The following is a 23,093-nucleotide window of genomic DNA, read 5'->3' on the forward strand; positions in this document are numbered from 1 at the left end:
AAATCAATCAGCCAGACTTCTGGTTAAGTCTGTTTCTTGGGCCCCAGCTCCTTCTCACTACTTTTTAATCTCCTCTTCCTCCCTCACTAATCTTATCCTAATCCTAAATTTAATCCAACACATTAAAAAGAGCATTTAGCTCTCCATTTTGCCATATACAGGTAGCTCCCAAGCTCACAGCTACATCGAAGTCTTATTGAATGATTACCCTACATATGTTCAGTGAAGAAAGAGTTTTTTGCTATTAAGTATGCACTCAGAGTCAACTTCCCTTTCTCCCATGGGTCTCTGTGATGTCTGGAACTGGAGCCTCCATCCAGCTGCTACACTGCAGTCTCCCTTGAATCTATGTAGTTGTTGTTCTTTTTACTCTGCTCCTTCGTGCCCCTCCTCAGGACCAGGGTAACCCGTCCTTCTGTGAATTCCTGTCGGCAGAATATATTGGTGTATGCTTCCTTTGTGGTTATAAAATATGCTTTTGTCTCCATTCCCATGTGCGATGAGCCATTATGGAAATTTGATGGTATAAAGACAAATCCAAAAAAAAAAAAAAAGACTGATTGAATCATACTAATCAAATGTTTGTCCCAGAAGGATTCTGAGAGAAAAGCACTCAGGGAATTATAGCCTAATGGAAAACAAGGGGTTACTATTTGCTCAGAACAACCACCCTTCCCATTCCCCATAATGCTGAGCCTCCTTAAAAAATCGAGTTTGACAACCAATCGGTGTGTTCCTCTCTGCGGAGGACCATCTCTCCCACTCCCAGCTTTTTCTCGGTTGTGTATAGTTCTTCATGTAGAGTTGAAGCCTCCTGGGCTTTTCCCCATCTGGCTTGGCATGCCCATTACTTCTGGCCTTGTTCAGTTCATGTTTGAGCCGTCATGTTGGGGAGACTTTAATGGGTGTATTTCCTGGTGTAAAGAGGAGATGCCACGTCACAGCAAACTCCCTGATGCTCTGACTTGCGTGCTCCTCTGAAATGTTCCTGGAACTTCAGGTGAGGGGGTGTTTTCTAGCTATATCCCTTGGGACTGGACTCCACAGCTCTGCACTCGAATTAGTTGTGTTTTTTTTTTGTTTGTTTGTTTTGTAATAGTCCATCTGTTGCAGAGAGAAGTTTCCTTGATGGGGGGTGAATACTACACTTATCTGCGGGTATAAGGACAACTGGGGTAGAGGACATAGGAAGGTTTGGGGGGAGGAAAGGAAAAGAAGAAATGTTGTCGTTATAATCTGAAAATTAATTTTTTTTTTTTTGGTTTTTTCGAGACAGGGTTTCTCTGTGTAGCTTTGCGCCTTTCCTGGGACTCACTTGGTAGCCCAGGCTGGCCTCGAACTCACAGAGATCCGCCTGGCTCTGCCTCCCGAGTGCTGGGATTAAAGGCGTGCGCCACCACCGCCCGGCGAAAATTAATTTTTTAAATGAGTTTGAGAAGTAGGTTTTGCTTGAAGCCCATTTAGCATCTCCTATTTCTTCCTTTGCTCTCCTGGCAAGTCTAAACTTCCCTCTTGCTGACATCCATGCTATGGGCCTCATCACGAGAGATCAGAGAAAAGAGGAAAAGCACGGAGTTACAAACAGAAAGTATTATTTTCGTTTACCAATTCTATCAAATATCACAGAATACAGAGAGACACAGACAAGCTCCTTCCTAAGGAACAGCTCTTCCCACGTCTACCACACCAGATTCAAAGCAAGTGCCAGGGTGACAGTGTGCGTCTTTAACTCGACCAGTCCTAGCGGTAAATTGCTCTTTCTTGGAACATTTCTGATGAAGGATAAGAAACTAATATTTTTCCCCCAAAGTAAATGTTTGGGCTTTCATGATCTATGGATTTGCTGGCAGTGGAAGACAATATTGTTATTAACAATGTTTATTCCCCCTTCCTGGCACATTCTGGCTCGCAGATATGTGACTTTCTTTGGCCAGTGGAACATGAGCCTCTACGGGGATGCTAGCAGGTCTGGTTAGAAGGTTATAGGAAGCAGCAATTGCATCACCAAACTCTGGCCTCAACACAGTCAAAGTCACCAGCCATGTTCTAGAATGTGGCTGTTCTAGCATCCTGAGTCTTAGAGTGAGAGTGTGGATATAACAGAGTCCTTGGCGATCCGAGAGAGAGAGAGAGAGAGAGAGAGAGAGAGAGAGAGAGAGAGAGAGAGAGAGAGAGAGAGAGATTGTGTGTGTGGTGTGTGCACATGCATGCATTTGCTTGGGCACAGAGAATAAAAATTACATAATGAAGTGACTGAGATTCTCAAGATGTTTGTTACTGAAGCATAACCTAGGCAATCCTCACAGCCCCCCGGGCTTCTTTTAGGAATGTATTCATCATTATACCATTGAAGCCTGAAAAAAAAAAAAAAAAAAAAAAAAAAAAAAAAAAAAAAAAAGGTCTGGTCCAACGGATGTGCTGAATAAGCTAATGAATGTTTTAAATCAAAAATGTCATTTTCTTCACTGGGAGGCAACACATAGTGAAGAAAGATTAGGCTGCGGAGTTACGGAGAGTCACTTGAAATCCCATTTTGCCACTTAGAAGCTGTGACACCTTAGGCAGTTCAACTTTCTAAGTCTTTGCTTTCTCATTTAAAGAAACATTTTGTCTGAGACGCCTTTCTTTAAAGGGTTTTTGGGCATGTTCAATGAGGCGACACATAAAAAGAACCTGGTTTGTTGCTAGGCATCATATATTAAATTGATTATTAATGATATCCATTTCTTATTTTGTTCAAGAAAACGTCAAACAATACATAGTACAAGTAGAAGAAAACAACAACTACTACTACATTATTGATAATTCAGCAATAGGATCAATAGTACCCAATAACTTATTGTGTATATAGGATTGAGGAAGAAGGGAAAGAAATAAAAGATAATGACCAGATTTACAAAGGAAATATATGGGCACTTCCCTTTGATATAAAGTGCATAGAATGGATTGTATGTGGCTTGGCTTGGCTTCTGGGCAAGGGGCATGGAATTATAAATTCAATTATAGGTATCTCAGGTTCCTGTAGACCATAGGTCATCCATGTAGAGTTGCTGAGTTGATGAATGGATATACAGGTCTAGATTTCAGGGAAAGATGTATGGATGGGAATGTAAGTGTTTGTTGATCAAATGAATGATTAGCTGAATGGTTGAATGTGAGCCAATGGAGAGAAGCTAACACTAAATGAGTTCTTTGGAAAGCATGTCTCATATTTAACGTGGCCATTTTTGTGTAACAGTAATCATCTACAGGGAACTAAAGCTGACTGGGATGCCCTATTCAGAGGGGAAAACACTATTTTGGAACTTTGAATGTAGATTAGAGAAAACCATGCTTATTTAACCAAATACGGTCCCTGGAAAGAAACCATTTCAGGAGGGTAAAGAATTACCCTCATTAAGTAGCATTTTTAGGATGCTAATTATTTAGCGCTATGTTTTGGTTTCATATGTTTTAGTCAGAAGTGTCTCCATTAGTACTAGTTATTAACCACAGATGGAGATGGTAGTTACAGGAAGATGGAGTGACTTCCCAAAATGATCAATTGAGCCATTTTTATTGTTTTACGACATTAGCTCTCAGAACGGCATATCTCTGGTTCCTACTGCAGGATGCTAAATTAGAATCAGGCATGAGTCTCACCTCATAAGGAGGTCACCATTTCAAACTGGCAACGAGGCTTAACATGACTGATTCTTAAGGGCTAAGGGAGAGGGCCAGGTTAGTTGGTGCAGGGGCAATTGTCTCTAACCCAGAAGGTCAGTAGTTTTTTTTTTTTAATTTTTGTTTTTGGGGTTTTTTTGTTTTGTTTTGTTTTGTTTTTTGAGGATTGTGACTTTTTAGCTGATGCTTTATACTGATGCCTCAAGTTACACAAAAAGTGATGTGAGGAAGGAATCAAAGGGGCAGAGGCATATAAATAGGAAAGGGATAGAAACATTTGCAAAAGAGCAAACCACCTGTTTAACTACAGCTGAGTGTTTATAAAGGGGTGAGCAGCAGAACAGAAAATGTATAGGCTAGCTTTTTGACTGTTGGGTTCAGGAATATGATCTTTACTCTGTAATAGATAATAGGATGCCATTGAAAGAACTTGAGCAGAGGAGACATCAAATCTTACAGGGAATTTCAAAGGAATGGTATTTAGAGGCTTTCCTGGGGATAGGGGTTTTTTTTCCTCATCTTAAAGTCAGAGAAATAGTATTTACTGCACAAGGGTGGTTCTAAATGAGATAACCTATATAATGCTGTGGTTGGTAATAGCCTGCCTTCCCATCTTATTTCCTGAAAGTGAGCTGATAATATCCACCTGTTCCTCATTAAGACCCCACGGGCAGCAACTGCAACATCACTGAGATATTAACAAGGGCGGGTGCTATAAAGGCAGCTGGGGACCCACAAGCAGGGATTTAGCAGATAAAGTAAAGGCAAGCAATAAAAAGAGGACGGTGGGGGAAGAACTGTTCGCCAAGGGCTGTTGAAAAGAAATAAATTGGAAACCTGTTATGCATGTATCTGGGACACTGCTGTTAACCTAAGAAGGGAGGGACCACCACAGAGAGAACGCCAGTGGGTACAGAGCACCCAGGAAATAGAGCCTGTAGGCTGTGAGAAGGGACAGGAAACACAGGCCAGCTATGTTGGCTGGCAGAAGGGATGTGGTGCTTTTCGGGAACATGATTCCTATCAAATCGCAGTTGTGACACCATCTTAATATCTATGAGTAAACGGACACAGGCCAAGTTCCAATAGGAACAACTGGCCAGGATGGGAGCAAGAACCGCCAAGCAAACCATAAAGACAACTCTGTAGACTAGGGGCAGCTGAAAATGGGCCTCCACTGGGGGTGTTAAACTGGAGGTCTCGTACACGCCCTGGATAGTGTGTTTAGCAACTGTTTGTCACTATACATATCTGCTGAATGACTCAATGAACTATTGGAAACATGAGAAGTGAAGTGAAGAGAGAAATGATCAAAATGCATACGACTTTAACAAGTATCCAAGTTTTAATCCCTCAGACAAAAGGCTTGCTGAAGGCGTGCACAGAGATAGTTTGAGGACATGGACATGGCTGTACTCTCCTCAGCAGCAAAGCTGGGGTTTCCAGTTGCCCTCTGAGAGTCCAGATAATTCCACTCACCCAGACACCAGCTACGTACACACAGAGCCCACCTTGAACAGTGTCATAGATATGCACGGCTGTGAAACTAAATGAGTTACTACCTTAGTTTGGTTTCCACTTCTGGGTAAACATGGTAGCCCACAACAATCTGGCAGTAGGTCAGGGTGCACTCAGCTTCCACTTCCATGCCACAGTCCATCATTGAAGGAAGTCAGCACAGGAACTCAAGCAGGAACGTGAAGGCAGGAAATTCAGCAATACATACAGGAATGCTGCTAATGGCTTGCATCCTCTGTATTGTTCAACTGCTTTCCTTCTACAGCTCAGGCCCAGCATCCCAGGGATGGCACCTCCAACAGTGGGCCTGGCCTTCCTACATTAATTATCAATTAAAAAAAAATGCCACAAATGTAGAATACTATTTTAAGCTGTGTTACTTTTGTTTTTGTTGCATTTGTTTAACTCTGTGAAGCTGTGGTACTGCGCCTGTGTAAAACACCTGATGGTCTAATAAAGATCTGTGTGGCCAGTAGCAAGGCAGGAGAAAGGATAGGCAGGGCTGGCAGGCAGAGAGGATAAATAAAAAGAGAAATCTGGGAGAAAAAAGAGATCTAGTAGCCAGAGAAGGAGGAGGACATCAGGGGTCAGCCACCCAGCTACACAGCAAGCCACGGAGTAAGAGTAAGACACACAGAAGTAAGAGAACAGGAAATGTCCAGAGGCAAAAGATAGATGTGATAATTTAAATTAAGGAAAGCTGGCAAGGGACAACCAAGCTAAGGCCAGACATTGAAAAGATTACGCCTCCGTGTGTGATTTATTTAGGAGCTGGGTGGTGCGCCCTCCAAAAGAGCAAAAAAACAACAGCATAAAAATATGCCCAAAGGGCAATCCAATAGAAGCAATTTCTCAGTTAAATTTCCCTCTTTCTAGATGACTCTAGTTTATGTCAAATTAACCAAAACCTGATGATCACAGTTGCCTCCTAAATCCTGGAGAGATCAAAATTGGATCATTTCACAGATGAGAGAAAGTGATGCTGAGTCAGGGTAGTGGATCTAACCATTGCTAAGCTTCAGTTGCAATAATCACAGCATTCTATGATGTAGAATTTGTGTTCCCCATGGGTAAAGTCATAGACACCAGGTCGAGGAATAAGAATAGTATTAATCCTTATTGTCCCTTGGCTTAGCTCAAGAGCAATCTTAAGACCCTGTCTTACCATACCAGTAATTTACCAGGTCTTCCTTGGCAATATTAATGTGCAAGATGTCCTGGATGGATGTAGCCATGTTTATTCCAAGCATACCAGACATTAAAAACTAGAGAATGTGTGTCCTTAACAGAACATGAGTCTCTTGGATTTACAAACATCTGTGGATATATATATATCCTTTCTGTGTGTGGCTGTTTCTTTCATGTTGGTCCTGACCATTGTTGTCTCGACCCAGAGCAGCTGTGCTCACCCCATGGGTCCCACGTGAAATGAGACCTATTCACATTATCACATGGAAGAGGAGGGTGGGTCATAAGTCTCACAGGGAAGTCAGAGGATTTATGACGTCTATGCTCTCCTGGGGGTTATATGAGATATAAGCAAGTGACTGGAGTGGGACCCTTTGGCAATGTAGCTGACAGGGGACTCTAGGGGTGCAGCTGCTCATGAGGTATGCAAACTACAGGTGAGATTTCTTTAGTGGTATAGCTGCCTCTAAGTTGCCTGGGGGAGGGGCTTCTCAGAGACTTTTGTGTCACCCATGTTCCTATAAATACTTTCAATTAACTAATTGGACTTGGAAAAAACTCTTTCTTGGTCTGTTATGTCCCCCTTCCTATATGGGGAAGGTTGACATTTCTTTACATCTCCAGATTAAAAGCCGATCAACACATTCAAGTCCTAAGGATATCTGGGTGGCTTCTCAAAACTAAAATGTGTGCACAGAGGCACCTACTGGAGCTTCGGCTCTGAAACCTAGGGGAGAGGTTTCATTTCACCACCCAAATGTTCCTGACTTCTACTATTCCTCTCCAATGGCACAGAAAGTGGCCTTCACTTTGAGCATCAGGCCACTTGCATGGTGTGGACCAGCAGAAGTTTCTGCAGCATTTCATTTTTGCTGAGTTACTGAAAGTACTAGCTTGCAGGAAGACGTCCCTCCTCCCTAACATCTAAAATGTAGGGTACCCACCCTGCCTCCCACCCTTAAGTTGGGTTTGTGTGAGAATTTCATTTAGTTTGCAAATCTCAACTCTGAGCCCCGGGTTTCCGAATAGGAGCAGATCTTTTACTTGTGGGAACTTGCATCCTGTCAGTAAAATCAGCATATCTCCATGCTAGAAATCAGCAAAAAGAAATGATCTCATCCGAGTGGAAAAAGATATTAGATATTAGGGCCCATTAGATATTCACCTCAGTCTTGGCCCCAGGCAAAGTAGGAGGGGAGCAGAGTGCCAACTGCTATTGAGGTCGGTGATGAGACATGGTGGCCGTGACCAGGAGATGACTAGTGAAGCAGAGGGTGGCAGGAATGCTGGGAGGTGGGCTAGCTGCCTGGAGCGCTCCGGCATAATTTCCTCTACCTCCTCACTGTCACTCACAGCTATTTATATAGCCGCAATGTCATGCCACATCAGCTGCACCTGTGCCCCGTGTGATGACTTTCAGTCTCAGATAAATACCATCGACGGACTTCAGGATGATGGGCACAATGGAACACCCTGGTGATTGATCTGTTTGTTTCTGTCCTGGGGCTGAGGGTCTATTAAATAAACACTGGTATTTTGAAGGAAAAGCAGGGGAAATGACTACAGGGTAGACTTTTTTTTTTTTATTTCTTATTTAGCTTGGGAGGTAGTGGTTGTTGTTTACTTTTGGGATCTTTTTTCTTAAGTGAGAATGATTTTTTTTTTTCCCCAGACAAATAGATCTGGACAAGAACAGGAGGGCCTTATTTGCCAGCTCCGATCCTTTGCAGAACACACTCCACGACTGGCAAAATGCCAAGGATTAGCCGATTTCCTTGCTCTATTCTGGTGTGCTACGCTAGAGGCTGATCAGACACAAGAAGCAGAGGGTCATGTGACCTCCTCAAGGACCACACCCTCTGAATGCACTGCTCCGATCAACTTGGTAGCTAGGGGTTAGGGTTCATCACACTCTTTCATGTATTTTACACCAACCCTAGAGAGGGTTTGAGGGTGACTTTAAGCCTCACATTATAACCTGATTACTTAATTTTAGAGGGTAGTTATTTATAAAAAGTATTTGTAATTGGAATTATTAAGGACAAGAGTTATGATCATTTATTATTAATTACTGTGAACTAGTGACCACAAAGAGCCACTGTCTTGCAAATTTAGAAACTGGTTTGTTCTTCCAGATTTAAAATTGTAGAAAAAAACTTATTCCATACTTCAGCATGCCTTTTGTTTTTCATCTACTGGTCAGAAAATACTTTATGAAAATATAATAGCATTTCTAAAGTCCATACCATTTAAATAATGTCACTGAGTTCCATAGGAGACAGTAACCAGTTCACAGTGGAGCATCTCACACCCATTTTGAGAATATTCTTCTTCCTACCCTCCAGAAAGCATTGTAACTTATAAAATTTCCATACTAACAAGCTAACTAGGACCCTATATAGTGCAAGATGACCCTGCACCTTCACTGGGCCTACCCCAAAAGATCCTTGGAACAATATGAAAGGAACCTTCAGATCCTTGTGGCCCATGGTGGGATTTAATAAATGTTATCAGGACTCTTGGCTTCTTCTATGAGGTCTTCCATGAACATCCCCAAATTAAAGAATAATAAAAAGCTGTGCATTGTGAGGAATCTGACTCATAATTTCACATGCTTTTTTTTTGGCTAGGAAAAAATATCTGTGAAGAAAGAGAAACAACCACATGTCAGCCATCAATACTACATACTGTGCCACTCAGTGTGGTCTGTGCTTACAGACAGTTTGTAATGAGACAAAACCAGACAGTAAACACATACGTGCTTGTTTAGCAACTGGACATTTCCACACAATCTAAGGAAGTAATATATAGATTTATCTTTTTGAATGTGGTATAAACAAGTCTGCATAGTTTCAAGCTTAAGTGGTATTTTTTAAAAAATTATTTATTTTACTTTTGAGATTATGATATATAATTACATCATTTCCCTCTTCCCTTCCATCCCTCTAAATCCTCCCATATAACCCTTCTTGCTCTCTTTCAAATTCATGGCCTCTTTTTTTTTTCATTAAATTGTTGTTACATAAATATATGTATATTGATATGCATATATATTCCTAAATATAACCGACTCAGACCATATAATGTTACACTTGTATGGATGTTTGGAGGACTGGCCATTAGGTACTGGATAGTTAACTGGTGAGCTCTTCCCTGGAGAAGACTATCTCCCACTCTCAGTATTCCTTAGTTGCCTGTAGTTTTTTGTGTAGGGCTGAGGCCTTGTGAGCGTTCCCCATCCACTTTGTCATGTCTAGGGTTGTTCTCCATCATTGTTCAGCTCATTTTTAGGCAGTCATGTTGATGAGACTTTATAAATGTATTTTCAGATATTTTCTGTGTCCTCATGTCCTGGCTCTACAATCTTCCTGCCTTCCTCTTTCAATATGATCCCTGAGCCGTAGATGCAAGAGATGTATCAGTTGGGGCTGAATACCACGTGGTCACTGTTCTCTGCATTTGAATGGTACTCCTAAATTTTTGTATAGACAAAATACCTTCTCCAAATACATACATTTGAACATTCCAAGTACAGTGCCAGGTGGTGGTACACACCTTTGATTCCAGTACTCGGGAGGCAGAGACAGATGGATCTCTGTGAGTTTGAGGCCAAAGCGAGATCCAGGATAGGCACCAAAAGTACAAAAAGAAACCCTGTCTCGAAAAACTAAAACCAAATATATATATATATATTTTCCAAGTACATATAGTCATCGGTGGGTAATAGATGTGAAATTTTGTAGTAAAACTACAATGAGTAATGGTATATTCAAATGAACTCAAAGTACCTACACATGTACTTACTATCAATTAATCCAAGTGAAGACTTTTCAAGGGTTCAAACCAATGGATTCTGTCTAGCCAGTGTTCAAAATGGCAAATGGACATTATTTGTCCATTACAAGGCAGTGAGAAGGGGTAACATACTTTCTGAGACATTCCTGCCCAAAATGCATGACATGAGTCTTATCATGACCGAGGAATGTGCCACAAAATTAGTCCATGCACTTGAAAACTTCAAGGTCATGAAACACAGCATCTTCACTCCTAAGAAATTCAGAAAACAAAATACTAAATTGGTAAATCTTTCTCTCTCTCTCTTTCTCTCTCTCTCTCTCTCTCTCTCTCTCTCTCTCTCTCTCTCTCACACACACACACACACACACACACACACACACAAACACACACACACACACACATGCAAATATCACAGATAATAGAGGGAAAAACAACAGAATAAATGGGATAAGTACACAAAGTTGGCAAATCTGACAAAGGGGCTTACCATAGTTGTTACACTATTCTTGCAACTTTTCTAGAAGTTTTCTATAAGCCTAAAATTGTTTCAAAGGAAGTTTCACAACCAGCAGAAACAACAGAATAAATTCTTTGTAAGTTTATGATGGTTGTCTTTATAGCTACTACAATCTTCTCTCTCTCTCTCTCTCTCTCTCTCTCTCTCTCTCTCTCTCTCTCTCTCTCTCTCTCTCCCTCTTTCTCTCTCACCCTCTCTCTCATCTTCTGTTCTCTTCATTTCAGATGAGAGATTTATTAGGAAAAATAATAGCTATCAAGCATAGACAGCCACGATGAAGTCATGAAGGGAAAACGGTTTTTAGATCTCAAACACAAAAGGAGTGTCTTGCTCTTAGTCAATTTCCAGTGTAAGAAGTTAAGCTGTTGTCTCTTATGACCAAATGACCAAATGGTAACTACTTAAAGAAAGAAACATCAGTGTCCTGAACTGTGCTTTCCTGGGATTCCATCTAATTTACAGGAAGATCTTGGTGGTCTGAAATGGTGTCAACCATGATATGATATGATATGATATGAAATGATATGGCAAAATACAAATGATTCTTACTTATAGATCTTTTAGAATGTGTTTTAGGTTACAAGTTAACTTGGAATATCAAAGATATCCAAAGCCTAGGAACTGAACTAAGATATATTTTCATTTCACTGCTCAGGTTGGGCAACTCTGATACTGTTAGCATGGAGCTTCCATCTCGAACTCTGAATGAGCAGCTTCAATAGAATTTCCCAACTTAAGGAAAGAAGCAAAGAATTCAAGACATAGAGATTCATGATACGACCTAAATATGGAGGCGTGGACATGTCATTTCCATGATAACCTTATTAACAAAAATTTTATTACATTCTACAGCTACACAGTAGGGAGACTGAACAATATACCTCTATATGGGTAGACACAGGTTCTGTTCCCATTAAAAATCAAGGTAAAGACAGTGTTCTGTTTTCAAAATGGAATGGAAAAGAAAATAGTAAATAATTAGGGCCACCACTCAGAGAATACAGATTTGATGGCTTCAGTTTGAAAAAGAAGCCTCACAGCCATGTTCCCAAAACAGGTATGATATTTAAGAGAAGGTGGAAAACTCTTGGGCATGGAGAGTAGAGGAAGTAATAAATATGTAAAAAAACAAGTGAATATGTATTACTGACATTGGCATGGTCATGGTCATGGACCATAATGCATCAGGTCCATGGGAACTGACAAAGCCTTCCTCTGGTCCATGTGTGTATGTTGACATGCAAAAAATACCTTCCGTAGCCTCCTTCTCCCTGATGACTAAAACCGAGACTGTCCCCTTACAGAGACCTCCCACAGAGAATGCTTAATCCACCTTTTTGTGAAATACGTAACACATGTACTGAGTTTCTGGGTTATTCCATGGCTGTGCCCTCCATCAGAGTGAGCACAACCCACCTAATCCCAGCTTTTCTGTACGTGTATCTGTCATTTCTTCAGTGTCTGTCATTCCTTCATTTCAATATCAGCCCCAGGATCAAGGTACTCAGGACACTGTGCTTCAGAGAAGTTGGGTATCTAAAGCAGACACTGTTCTGTTTTGTGATTATTCCAGAAACCTTTTAAGCAACTCATTATTCTGGAAGTATAAAGATAATGAAGATGTTCTATGTAGCTGAGAGCTGTTTGCCCCAGTCAAATTATTTGCATTTTGTTAACAAAATAAAATGCTTTTATATAAGCATAACTGTCCTCACCCATGTACTTATTCACAGGGACACATACATGTGCACTTAAAGATATGGTCCATAGTAACAGTCACATCAAATGGTACATGAGGCTGCCTTAAGATGTACCCCCAATCTTCTCACAGCTCTTTTTCTGCATTAACTAGAAGCGGCAAAATTACTTATGCCATTGACTTTCACTTCCTTCATATGATTACTAAATGATTTCCACAAAATAACAGGCAAATTACTCAACATTTCTTTTTAAGAGACTATGTCTTGACTCATCAAATTTATGAGTCACAAAATTGCTTTATGTATATCTGAAAAATAAATTATTCCAGAATAGCCAATCTAACATACATATATATTCTACTTAATTAAAGCTTGCTTTCTTTTTTTTTGAGAGTTTCCCTTCAAAACTACATTTGAAATGTCACTTTTTCCTTCTTATTTTCTCATATCTCAGTAGAAAACTGACAAAACTGTATGCAGATTGTAGCAGCTTCTACTTTTTTGCCTAGCTTCACTGAATCACGAGGAAGGCTAAGAGGAAGGTAAGGAGCACACTCTCTGCTTTATTGGAACAGCCAGTTTGCCACATTAGACCACATTGTGATGATTTTCAGACATTAAAATGTGTCAGTCATTTGTCACCATCACAGACATCAACAAAAAGATAAACAGTTGAGCATCACAAAACCACACAGGCTAAAACCTACAAAGTACTACAAAGTGCCTTTCAAAGCCTCAGTTCATATAGACCTTGATCAGAGGGAAGTTTGCAATTGAAAGTGCCTACATTAAACTCTCAGAGAGAGATCCCAAATAAATAACCTAATGATGCAATCCCAAGGTCTTAGAAGAAAAATGTCAAGTTTAAAACCAACAAAAGGAACAGAATTTTAAAAAGTCAGAGCTGAAATTAATGAAGTGCACCTGAAAGAACAATATAAGAAGTGACCAATTAATAGGAAAGTTGACTCTTCAAAAGATTAAAAGTTGACAAGTGATCAGCCACCTTAAACAAGAGAGAGAGAGAAAATCCAAACTAGCAAGAGTCAAAAAAAGGAAATGTTTTAACAGGCACGACTGAAATCTTCAGAATTATTAAGATATTGTTTTGTAAACGTGTATTGACCCCATAAATTGAAAGGTATATGATAAATGAATAAATTTCTAAATATATCTGACCTACCAAAAATTGAACTTGGGGTTTGAAGAACTTCTAAACAAACTAATAACAAATAATATTGATGTAATAATAAAAACTCTTCCCATGTCAGATGTTGTGGCACATGCCTGTAATACCAGCATTTAGGTATTACAGGCAAGAGAATCAGATGTTCAAGACCATTTTGTTACATATACACCCCCAAGGTCAACATTGGCTATATGACACTCTTTCTCAACACAAATCAAAATAACACAAAAACAAAACCTCTCTCAAGAAAGACAAGGCCAAAACCAGATGGATTCATTGCTGAATTTTAGTAGACCTTTAAAGAACAAAAATAATGCTCAACAAACTACTCTATGAACTATGAAGAGAAGTAATAGTTCCAGACTCATTCTATGAAGCCAGTGTTGCCCTAATACCAAATCAGATGGCACAACAAGAAAAGAAAACCATTGAGCAATTTCTACAATAAACATGGACATAAAAATTCTCATAAAAATTGCACTGGTAAATGTTCAGCCTTACATGGGACACCTGCATTACCCACTACAAGGCTCAGAGAACAGAATATAAATAAAAGAATGTAACAGAATATTTTTTAAAAGGCAGAAAGAATATAAAAGCTGGACAGTGGGGAAGAGGGCCATGAAATGCTGTCTTATGGACATGTTATGCTATGGCTGGATTACTCACTGTGATAGTTTACATAGGAATGGCTCCCATAGGCTCATATATTTGATGTTTGTTTACCAGGAAGTGGCACTATTAGAAGGCATGACCTTGTTGAAGTAGGTGTGACCTTATTGGAGGAAGTGTGTGACTGGGGTAGACTTTGAGATTTCAGAAGCTCAAGCCAGGCCCACTGTCTCTCTCTTCCAGCTGCCCGCCAATCTTGATGTAGAACTCTCAGCTCCTTCTCCAGCACCATGTCTGCCTACACACTGCTATGCTTCCTGCAATGAGGACAGTGGACTAAACCTCTGAACTGTTTTCCTTTATAAGAGTTGCCATTTTCATGGTGTCTCTTCACAGCAATAGAAACCATAACTAAGACACAAGCAGACAGCAGCCATGTTTGCTTGTGGTCTTACACAAGACTGAGCCTGTAAGCATTCAGTAGATGAAAGCAGGGTTCATGGGACTCAGCACCACCCAGTGAAGCTAGTATCAGTGAAGGGCTGCTGGGAGAGAGCAAGTCACTGTGTTCAGTGATGTAACCACTGGTGAATTATTCATGTTGTAGAGGATAGCTTTATACCCATTCCCTCTGAAATGGTCCTGTTAAACCCTATGAGTAAGACAGCAAAAACAAAAATATGTTGAAGCGGTTTGCATATTTGGTCATTCAGGGTTGGTGGAAGGAGAAGGGTACAAAAGAGAATAATATAATGGCATTTTATACATGCATGAAATTATCAAAGAATAAAATACATCTTTAAAGAACATTTTGTAAACTTTAGCTGTGCCCTCAACTTTGGAGAAAAAAAGGCTCCTAAACAACTATACCTCGTTAAGTTGGCATCTTCCATAAATTAACAGCCATATTAGTCTAGAAATGTTAAACTTAATTTTTCCCATTTGTACAAGGGTGAAGCACAGTATTAACTATGTATAATCTTATGTACATGGGTTTTACTACAGAAATTAATATTCTTTCCTTAAAAAAAATAAAATAAAATAACCCAGTATGTGAGAAAACCATACAATGTACCGTGGAGATGGTTCAGGTCATAAAGAACCTGTTACATAAGCGTAAAGATGTGAGTTTGCATCTCTAGCACACATGTGAAAACCTTGACATAGTGACATGCATTTGTAACCCCATTGTGGAGGCCCAAATTACTCAGGGTCAGAGAATCTGAGCTTGCTTTACCCAGCAGGGCTGCATATGGGGATGATTTGACCACGTGTGTGGTTACCAGGTATTTGGAAGGGTTTACACTTGGCAGTATGGTGTGCTTTGATCTAGCAAGGGGGAAGTCTTTTGCCCCGCCCCTTGGTATTGTTATAAAAAGTCCTTTTGAATAAACGGAAAGGGCCATCGGGTTTTGACCCAGTTCCTCCTGAAGCTATCCTGTGTTTCTGTCTTTCTCCTCTTCACTATCTTTCTACCTAGTAGTCCCTTTCTCTCTCTCCTCCTCATAGAAACCTTGTAAAAGGTGGGAGCTGGCCTCCCATACCCTATCACTATTTAGGGCTTAGATGACACAGGCAGATCTCTAGATCCTGCTGACCAGTCTAGTCAACCAGTGAACTCTAAGGTAAGGGAGAGACCCTGTCTCAACAAATGGGGTGGGAAGTGATAGAGGAAGACAGTCAACATCAACCTTCAGCCACCACAGGTGGGCACTAGCACACTCACGTGCACATACATACTCACACAAAAATTACACACACACACAAATTACACACTTACACACAAATAATAATCAAGTTCATTACATTCCAAAGATATAAGGACAGTTCAACTTAATAATAGCTGTAATACAGCATATAAATAAGACCAAGAACAAAAATTCCAATTTATCTCAATAGATACAGAAAACCATTTGATGAAACTCAACCTTACTTCATAATAAAAACCCTTGGGAAATTAGGTACAGAAGGATCATATTTCAACATAATAACAGTTGCATATGAGAAACCTATAGCCAATGTCAGACTAGATGAGAAAAACTTGAAAGCAAGAGAAAAGTTTTCACCATTCTTATTCAATATAGTTTTTTAATATTTTAGTAGAGTGATGAGGCAAGAAACAGAAATAAAAGAAATATAAATGGGAAATGAAAAAGTCAAATTATCCTTATTTGCCAATATGATTCTATACATAACAGGCCCTTAAGATGCCACACAAAGACTCAAGACTTGACAAAATCAGCAAACTAACAAGATAGAAAATCAACATTAAAAGCTAGCAGCTCTTTAATAAACTGATAATGAATGAACTGAGAAAGGAACCAATAAAATAATTCCATTTACAATGGCCTTATAAAAGAATAAAATACTTAATAGTAAACCTAACCAGTGATGTAAAGAACTCTCCAGTGAAGCATAAACATACTAGAAGACAGATATATATACTGTGTTCACAGATGAGCAACATTAATATTGTTAAGTGGCTATATTACTAAAGACAAAATGTAAATTGAATGCAATCCTGGTCAACCCCTAATAACATCCTTCAGAGGACAAGAAAATACAATCCTAAAATTCATATATATACAAATGACCAGCAATAACTCCAACTATCTTTGGTAAGGACTGGTGTGGATGGTATCGCAATACCTGATTTTAAATCATACAATAAGGCCACTGTGAAAAAAGCAGGATGGCATTAACATAAAAAAACAATCAATGGAATAGAGAAGATAACCCAAAATTAAACCCACACACTTACACCCATAGGACTTTTAAAAAATTATAATTGGACTTTCAACAAAGTTACTAACAAATAGTGCTGGAACACATAAAGGTCCACATGTAAAAGAATGAAACTAGATACTTACCTGTCACCCTATATCAAAAAAACCCAAAAACTTGAAATGTACCCAAGTTCTGAAACTTTAGAGCTAGGATAGCTCAGTGGGTATAATGTATCTGTAACATAAATATGAGAAACAGCTCATGTCTCCAGTATCCATGACAATTCTAGACAGGCATGGCAGCAACCCACCTATAATGACAGCACTCAGGAGGCAGACATGGGAATCCCCATAACAAGCTAGCTAGGTAGTTGAACCTGCCAAATTGGCAAACTATGTGTTCAATGAGAACTCCTGCTTCAATAAATAAGTAGAAAGTGATACACACGCACACACACACACACACACACACACACACACACACACAAACACACACACACACACTCACACACACTCACCAATGTCCACACACATGGAACACATGTATATATCTCCATACAAATATCTATGCAGCAACAAAAATAAGACCTGAAATTTTGAAACTACTGGTAGAAACAACAGATAAAGCCCTTCAAGATACAGACCAGGCAAGGATTTTCTGAATAATATTCAGTGGCCCAAGAAAAAAAATACCCAAGTTTTATTAAATGGGGTTGGATAAAATTTAAACATTTCTGTGTATTAAGAGAAATAAAAACCAGAGAGGGGAGAAACATGCAGTATGGGAGAAAACTTATGTCATCTATTCACTCAATAGGGATTAATATATAAAGAACTCAAATATTAGTTATATGGGCTGCACTGTAGATATATCAACTTATTCTCTATGTTCTAACCAGTGGTGGATCTCTCTGGAAGTTTCCATTTGCTCCTCAGGTAGTTTGGCTAGGTTTACAGTACCAAGAATAAATATCCTTCACTTGAGTGGTTCTTAAGACCAATTAGATAGGTGTTGGTTACCCAAAGATAAGAGTGCCATTATTTCACCATTGAGGATATCTTGAAAGACTGATCATTGTCATGGAAAAGTATGGAAGTGGAGCCAATAAGCTTGTAAGGGCCAGAGGGCCAGAGTGTCTGCTGTAAGATAGCATCTTCTAGATATGTATTCATCATATGCATTCATGAAAATGTCACAATAAAATCCATTATTTTGTACATTTAATATATGTCAATAACAACATGAAACAGACTCAGTCTACCATGGCTCACCATCCACCAACTAGGCTCTTGAGTTTTTCTGGGCTTCAGATTGAAATGAACTGGTCCTCTATCCTCATCAAAGTCATCTACATCTCTCCCTGTGTTACATTCCTTGTGACATCCTTTCTAGATAAAGGACTGAAAGGAGGCAGCATGTAATCTTAAAAGCCAACACAGAGATGCAATGCACATTCAAAGACATAACTTACAGGATGGTAATAAACCCCATGAGTTGACCCTCTTACCAATGTCATTATATATAAACATATATATGCCTCCCTATGTTACAGCTTCTTTGATCCCTTTACACTTACCACTCAGTTTTTGGCCTTTCAGAAAATCTGGCAATCCTTAGATCCTTCAACGTCAAGAGCCAGGCAATCCTTCAACCTAATTGTCATGTCTGTCATCTACATTGTTTTACCAGAATCACGTACAAGGCTTTTCAATGACTTCTCTTCAACCAGAGATTCCCTATGGAAGACAAAATTCCATATCTAGCAGAGTGTAGATAGGACATTGAGTATAGATAGCACAGCTTGCTGGCCAGCTAAAACTGAGATCAACAGTAGTACTGTGGGGGTGTACTTCCATGCTCTGCCACTTCCTGTGAATAGGGAAAGGAACAGGTTTTTTCTGAGCCACCATTTGCTTATTGCTAATTTGGAGATAACAGTACCTTATTCACAGCTATAAATTAATTAATACATGTCATTCACTAAGAACCATGCCTGACGCAATTAAACCTTAAGAAACCTTAGCTAGTGTCATCATTAATGTTACTACTGTTAATACTATTAAAAAACTGGCATTGGAAGACCATTGGTGACCTTGTACAAAATTATTTGAATATAACAATGGAGCATATATACACCACTGTGACATGGATGGATGAATGTCTGGAAGATAAGGAAGTGGAAACATGGAATTTGGATGAGACAAAGAGAACAGATAAGAGATAATTAAATAAGGCCAAAGGTCAAAGGAATCAATCCCTGCTTTACCCATAAAATATCACACAAGAAAGATTGTTCCAAAGCTTTGCTAATTCTAATGAATTGGTATAAATTTGAGTCAGCTTTAATAGTTGTAAAAATATTAATCATGATTGATTTTTTAATGACATCAACGTTTACGAAATGGGCATCTTATTTTATTCTTAAAGTTGAGGATATACAGCAAGGCCATTGCCTCTTCACATGAGGAATTTAAATTTCAGATTAGACTCTTGTCCTAAGCCACATCCCCATCCCAGGTAGATTTCTCTCCCATTTGAAGTTCTTAATATCTTTAAAAAAAAAATACTCTATTATCTTCAAGAACCTGAGAATTTCAACTGTTGTTAATCTTAAATCCATTTTTTTTTCTAATAGAGAGATGCTGCCGCATTTTGAAGAGAATCTTTTCAGAATCAGAATTGGCTTATACTCATGATGATTCCATGGTGGAATCTAGTACTGTCATTCTTCTTGATTGTCATAGGACCCCTAGGACAAGGATATTTTCTCACCACCCCCACAATCCCTACCACCTTCCCTTTCTCACAGTCTTGTTCCTTTTCCTCTAGGCCACCTACCTTGACACCTGAGCCTAAAGCAAAGCCCTTCCTCTGAAATCCAGATTTGACAGGTTGGGTATTCATTTTGGACTCAATCATCATCACTCCCTACATTATTTTTTTGAATGTGTATCTCATCCCCACATTGGTTTTGAAGATGAGCAAAAGTGCTACCTCCTCCCAGTTCTCTATCTTCCTGTGACATCGGGTCTTAAACCTGTTTCTGGGGATGTAGTCTCTCTCCCCTGGTCCCACAGGTGGTCTGCATGAATCCCTACCATTCAATAAAGGAAGTATCTTCAGCATGCCTCCTCACTGCATCATTCCTGTTCAACAGGAAGAAGTGGACAGTAAGAGAAAGGGTGGCAGTTCTTATCCACAGGACCGTTCTGGGTGCTGAACTAGCCAAGCAAGTCATGAAAAGGAGAAATGGGGTACCCTTAGTGGAACCCCTATCTCCAAAGTGGGATCTTAATATTTTCTCACCCAGGTCCTTGGCTTATCAAGCATCGTGCACTGTGGAGTCTTTCCTGATTTTTGTTTTTGTTTTTGTTTTTTTGTTTTTGTTTTCTCTATCCAGGTTAGAATCACTGTTTTAAAACTCCGTTTGGATAGGTACAGCATTTTAAACAAGTAGTTGTGAAAAGGTCTATTCTTTGTTGTCACTTGAAGAAGCTCTGGAGCTGTGTTTAAATACTGTGGGTGTTGGAGATGAGGGTAAATAATCCTCTAAATGTAATTGTCTATATTAGGAGAGGGGACATTGGAGGACAGAAAAAAAGCAATGCCAGTTTCCTATTGTAACTATAAAAGTGAACACAAATTTAGGGGTTCAAGAAACACAAATGTATTCTACAGTTCTGTTGGTCAGAAGTCTGGTGTGTATCTCTCAGGTTAATATCAAAGTCCATTTTCTTGCCTTTGTCAGATTGTGAAGGTTGGTGGCCTTCCTCCACCCTCACAGCTATCAATGAAGGGTTGAGTCCTTGTCACAGAGAGCTATCTCAAGCTCTGTCTTTGTCACTAATCCTTGACTCTCTTCTGCTGCTTTCCCCTGCCCCTCTGCCTGGAGGAGCCTTTCTGTTTACACTAAATTCACCAGGCTAATCTCCCAAGTTTAAGGGTACCTGCCACCTTAATCCCCCTTTGCCACGTAACCTTATGTTTTCACAGGATTCAGGGGTTGGGGTGGAGAAATCTCTAGGAGGGGGCCATTGTTCCTTCTCCTAGAGTACTGTTTCAGGTACCTTTTTGTGGCTGTGATAAAATGCCCTGACCAAGCAATTTAGGAATGAAGGGTTTATTTGGGCTTAAAGTTATAGCCATCCTTGTAGGGAAGTCAGTACAGCTAGGGCAGGCGTTTGGGATAGCTGAATACATCTCATCTGCAGTCAAGAAAAAAAAGAGAGATAAACGTTAGAGCTTATTTCACTTTTACCTTTCTATGCAGTCCAGGATACTACCTGTGGTAGATGGGCCTTCCCACCTCAATTAACCTAACCAAGATAATCATGCACAAAAATGTCCAGAGGCCCATCTGCCAGTTGATCCTAGGTATCATCAACTGGACAGAGGAGCTATAACTACGACGAATATGTTCACGCCACAATTTAGTGGTCCTTCTATGAGTTCTGAATCAGGAGAGGCAGTTCCAAAGTAGCTGTGGCCTTAACCACCTGCAGACCCATCCATATTGCATAACAGTTCTACTAAGCTCCTAGTCTCATGGGTAAGCCAGACTTGGGCCCCAGAGATATGGGAGAAGTCGTGAAGACTTTGAGGCAACTCTTTGTGACATTCACTGAGGCATAACTCACTGTACTGCTCTCCCCTTAGCAAACCACTGTTTAAAATGAATGTTCTCTGTGTCTTCGGTAAATCACATTGACTCAGGACACAGCATGTTGAAAACTGCCTGCCAGTTGGCTGATTTCTGATATATACTAACACTGTAGTTTTCACCAGTTGAGCTGGATGCTTGGCTATGTCAGGTGTGGCTACACCCAAACTTACTTATGCCAGTTGGATATGCTGTTGCAATTATGTAATTAAATTAAGTGTCACATAAACCAATGAAAGATGAACATGAAAAGAGAGCCGTTTTTATGTACACAGAGTGGAATGTTTTGGAAAGGCTTGAAAAAGATGAGCCACTTAAAACGAAAAGAGGCAGGAAAACGAGATAGTAAAACAGCAGCCACTGATAAGAGAGAAACTCATAAAAATCCCAGGATTTTTCAGAAGAGCAGACGTGGTTCCAGCAGTGGGTACCCAATGATGGTGAAGAACGTGGAGTGTGGTGAGAACAGGTGGAAGACATACTTGAGAGTTCAGAGCCACAGCCTCGGCGACCTTGAGCTGTTTTACAGGCTGGAGAACAGATGGGTTGAGCCTCACTGATAGAAGTTGTCTGAAAAGTGTGGCATATGAGGATCAAGTCTCCAAATCAACACTTGTTGCTTTGGTAAACATAGTTCTTTTGGGATCACCCACAAATCCTCCTTGCTACTCTGCCTGGAACTTCCTGGAAACTCTATTCTGTCTGAAATATCTACTGTTTTGTGTGACCTCCCCAAGCTGACAGACAGAGCCATGGAGATAATGCTTCTGAAAAGCTACTTCCATAAAACCCAGCTCTTGGCTTGCTAACATTTCCCAATCTGGAGACTGTACTTAGTTTGAAGAATATATAAAAGTCTCTAGTGTCCGATCATCTGGGCTGATCTTCCTTCATTCCCATGAACTTATCCATAGAAGAGGATAAACACTTCGTTTAGTCATAGCCTTAATGGCATCACAGGCCTTGTGCCCACATACCAAAAGAAGTCAGTCTTGGGTCTCAAATGCACGAAAACTGTAGAAGAATATATACAAAGGGTCTTTGTCCTGCATTTCCCCTCACTCTTCTCTGTCTTTCCTTTCTGTGTGATTTACATTGTGTAGGTATACATTTTCTCCAAAGGAAACATTTTCCCTTGGAGGGAGGGGGAAACTTAGGGGACTGTAGTAGTTTGAGTAGAAATGGCCCCCATAGGCTCATGTATTTGAATACTTGCTCATCAGGGAGTGGCATTTTTCATTGTATACTGTCTTGTACCCTTAGATAAATAGTAAAAGGTATAGAAATTTTTTCATCAAGTTTTTTAAGATGTGTTCATCTATATATGAGGGAATGGATAGAAAAAGACTTCCACTTTGCACTTTTCCCCATGAATGTGTATCTCTACTGAAATTAAAATTTGAAAAATAAAAAAAATGAGTGGTTGTAAGAGTTTGAATAGGAATGGCCCCCACAGACTCAAGTGTTTGAATGCTTGGTCCATAGGGCAGTATTAGGAAGTGTAGCCTTGCTGGAGTAGGT

Source organism: Peromyscus californicus, unplaced genomic scaffold (genome assembly GCF_007827085.1).
Source record: "Peromyscus californicus insignis strain IS unplaced genomic scaffold, ASM782708v3 Scaffold_1__1_contigs__length_55948999, whole genome shotgun sequence".
In the NCBI taxonomy this organism is placed as follows: Eukaryota; Metazoa; Chordata; class Mammalia; order Rodentia; family Cricetidae; genus Peromyscus; species Peromyscus californicus.